The 4,118-nt window shown below is 37.9% G+C and overlaps 1 pseudogene; it reads left to right on the forward strand.

Moving 5' to 3' along the window:
* Nucleotides 1-437: 437 nt before the first annotated feature.
* LOC144639727 (uncharacterized) lies at nt 438-1,127 on the forward strand (annotated as a pseudogene).
* Nucleotides 1,128-4,118: the final 2,991 nt, after the last annotated feature.

Raw genomic sequence — 4,118 nt, forward strand, 5'->3', positions numbered from 1 at the left:
CACATGGCGGTACTTTCCAGATGTTACGTAACATTTTGACATACGATACTTTTTGGCGGACATTGTACGCTGTTCTCAAAACGAAGTCAACATCTCAAAACGAAGTCAACATTTCAAAACCAAGTCAACATTTCTCAACGAATTATATTACCATGTTGATTTCTAAAATCGAAACGTGATCGAACTAGAATACTGTTCGTGGTCACGTTTTGGCATGGCGTTGAAATGTTCAAACTTGTAACCTGAAAATAGTTATCATTGTCAATTCGACATCATTTATAGGCACAGGAAGTTCATTTAAAGGTTAGATGTCGAGTGCCAAAGTCGGATGTTGAGAGCTTAAGTTGGATGTTGAATGCGAAAGTTAGATGTTGAATGTTAAATTTGAATGTCGCGTTCCAAAGTTGATTTTTGGCGGGGTTGGAACGCCATATCCGATGACTTACCCTGGAGCGATCGCTTTGTCTCCAGGGGGAAATTTACTTGTGACAGATGCATTTAATGGTGGCGAGGGTGTTTATGAAATTTTCGTAGACTGGGACAATTTAAAGGTCCTCAAATCTAGAGAAATAATGTTTGAAGAAGAGGAAGCTGAAAGTGGAAATATACTGTTATGTTGTTCTCCGGATTTCAAGGTTACAACGTGTACCGATTACCCACCCATTTTATCAAGTGCAAAAGTGTGCTTAAACACTGAAGGGGGAGCTACAGATCCAGAAACTAGAGAAAATCACGTACTATATGCTTAATGGGGAAGAAAAACACATTAGTCAGGATAATTGGGGCGTAACTGGACTTGTTCATGATGGACAAAACCTGATCATTGCAAATGAGGATGAAATTGTGTTACTGGAGTCAATGACGGAAGGCAGCATTGCACATCTGATTGCATCAGATGTTAAACCTTCAGGGCAAATACGACTGAACCATGAAGGCCAGTTGATGGTCTGCGAAGAAAAGGTTATAAAGCTGTTTGAGTATAAATGTAACCCAAGGTCCCTTCAAGATTTATGCCGAAGTCATGTTCGGAATACAATTTGTACTGGATACATTGATAAAGTAAACAGCTTGGAAATTCCATCCATGCTGAAAAAATACCTGTTGTTCAAGTAAAGCAAGCCAAAAATTTGTTCAATTCGTCATCAAAAAAGGGAGATAGACGGGGACCAGCATAAAAAGGGGTTTAAGCTCCACTTTATGTCCTGGTGGCCTCCTGTAGGGTCCTTTGGTGTAAACATAAAAAAGGCTTAACAGATTGTCATGTTAAATGTAGGAAAAGACATTTACAAATAATTAACTAGTAATAATATAATCGTAGATTAGTGGAGTGTGTTCGAGTCAATTTTTGTGTGCCTTAAATGGTCTTAAATCCGCCTGCTTTTAATACGCGATTGACCTTCACAATTTGCTTGGCATGTGTCAGAATCACACATGATGTAATGGCGTAAGGGCCACGCACCGAGACTGAAAACAATTCAATAGATTAGTGTGGCAAATGTGGCACACATGCCACCGAGCTAAGCAACTCAGATTTCTTTTGTGGCACAATAATTGCTGCGGAGATAAACAACTCACTATATTTATTTTGTGGCACAATTGTCGCCAAGTTAAACAACTTGGTAGATTTCTTTTGTGGCACACTTGCAGCTAGGCTTTTGTACATTATGCTAGCTTTTTTGGGAGCATTTTAGTGAGGCAAAAGCATTGAGCATTATTCGAGCATTTTAGTGGCATTTTCCAGGAAAATTGATTTTTTTTCCCAGAAAATAAAAAAAGAAATTATTTTTTTTGGAGAAAATGAAGACTAAGGGTGCGTTTCTTTGGGAAAATCCAAAATTGGATTATTGATCTCAGATCACACGGATACTTTGCTCTCAAAGAAACGAATAATCCGAAAATGGATTTTTTGCCATGACAACCCCGTAAACACATTTCGCACAGAACATAAAATATCAGCACAAATTTATTTTTCGTCGAATGTATCCTAGCTAAAATAATTTCAGCATACAAAATCTTTTACAAAAACTACACGTCGAAGTAGATCTTCTTTAGCGTTAAGCACAATGTGACGAGAAAGCATCTGAAAGCGAAGAATGATTGCGAAATGATCAGTGCAAATTTCACTCGTGACAATTTCAAAAGGATACAACTTCCGTAGGCACACAGTGGCTGTTCTAGAAAACCTGTATCCCGTGTAAAATGATACTACATACCTATCTGAAGCTACCGTTTCCTTTTATCGTGAAACATTTTTGTATTTTGGTCGAAATAACCGCCTAAAACTTTCCGTATGACAGTGTTTACAAAGAGCGAACCTGTATTTTCACAGCAAAGACCGCTGGGCCAAGGTACTTTTTTCGAATCCTTTCCCAAAGAAACGCACGGATCATGAATCCTAAAAATCCGGATTCAGATATGATCTGATGTATCCACTCGAAGTGTGGATTCTTCAGATCATTGATCCAAGATTAATCCATTTTCGGATATAGGTAAAGAAACGCAAAATCCGTTTTTGGATCAAGAATCCGGATTCGGATTTTTCCCAAAGAAACGCACCCTAAAACTCAAAATTCGACAACAAATAACTTTCTGGAGATAGTCGACTACTTTCTGTGCTTAGCCTCGTAGATGATTTTGAGGATTATGATTTTTGGCTGTATTTATGAACTTGTATACGTTGTTGTTGTTACTTGCAACACTTGTACATTTTTGTAAGTGTTACAGCAAGACGCCCAAAAGTGTGACCACTTTTAATTTATTCACATTCTTTCGTGCAGATTTAATCCAATCAAAAGCCGTGGATAGCTTGCAGTTGACTTCTGATTGGATTAAATCTGCACGAAAGAATGTGAATAAATTAAAAGTGGTCATATTTTGGGCGCCTTGCTGTAACAGTTAACACCATGTTAAAAACTTTGAAATTAATTTAAAAAAACGGTTGTATAATGAGCATTATCCGAGCATTTTAGTGACTTTTTTGTGGGAGTCTGAGCATTTTAGTGGGAAAAATTGAGCATTAAGGTGAAGCATTTTAGTGGGGAAACAAAAGCATAATGTACAAAAGCCTACTTGCAGCCGATATAAACAATTCGGCAGATATGTTTTGAGGCACACTTGCCGCCAACTCGGTAGATTTGTTTTGTGACCACAGGCTGTGACATGGTCATGTAATGACTGTTGACAACAATGGCTGATCAGGACGCGCTTTCTTTGACATGACTCACTGAAACAGCATTAGTCATTGAAGGTGAGAAGGTTGTCAACAAAATGACAATTTGCCATTTGATGCATTAACCAGATGTTGTACACACCTCCCTATTTCCTATTTCCCTATTTTTTCAACAACATTACGAATAAATTGAAAGGAGAGTTACTAAAATTTAATTTGGTAGGGTTTACAAATCATAGCGCCTGTTAAGGTCCACGTTGTTATGTGGGATTTCGTGGGCGCTAAGTTCAATGGTGTACGTGCATTAAATCAAGGTTGATAACATGAAAGCGAGGTATTTTTGCTAACTCCAAAATTCCCCTGGTATATGCAGGACACCCAGTATTGCACAGGACACCACACAAAATAAGGAATGCATTCTCCTTCGTCGAACACAATTAATAATAGGTAATTTATTATCCCTATGTGGCTGAGTAAATAATAAAAATTTATAGTGACCAAAAGCATTACTACCATTTTCGAGCGACCGTGAAAGGCAAACATTTTTCTGCGTTTTCTCACGTGTAAAACATTCAAATTTGTCTAGTCAAACTGTCGCGTTTTACAAGTAAACCATTTAACGTTGTTTAACGTAAAAAATACTCTCAAAATAAAAATAAATAAATAAACAATCGCTGATCGCTGTCACAACAATTGCCAGAAATGCAAAGCCGCCCTTTGCTGTCGACATTCATTGAAGAAATACAAAAAGTCGACGCGAAAGTTTTCAAAACCATTGTTTCATGTGCAGAAACACACCGGCGGAGCTGTCAAACTTGACATGTTGACGCCACAAACGTTAATTGGTTCAGTTGAAAAACACGAGGGTTTGTCTTGTCAAACTTGAATGTTTAACCCTTGAAAAAACGCGGAAAAAAGTTTGCCTTTCACGGTCGCTCGAAAATGGTAG

The sequence above is a fragment of the Oculina patagonica genome, unplaced genomic scaffold, assembly GCF_052425735.1.
Source record: "Oculina patagonica isolate OP01 unplaced genomic scaffold, crgOcupat unplaced1231, whole genome shotgun sequence".
In the NCBI taxonomy this organism is placed as follows: domain Eukaryota; kingdom Metazoa; phylum Cnidaria; class Anthozoa; order Scleractinia; family Oculinidae; genus Oculina; species Oculina patagonica.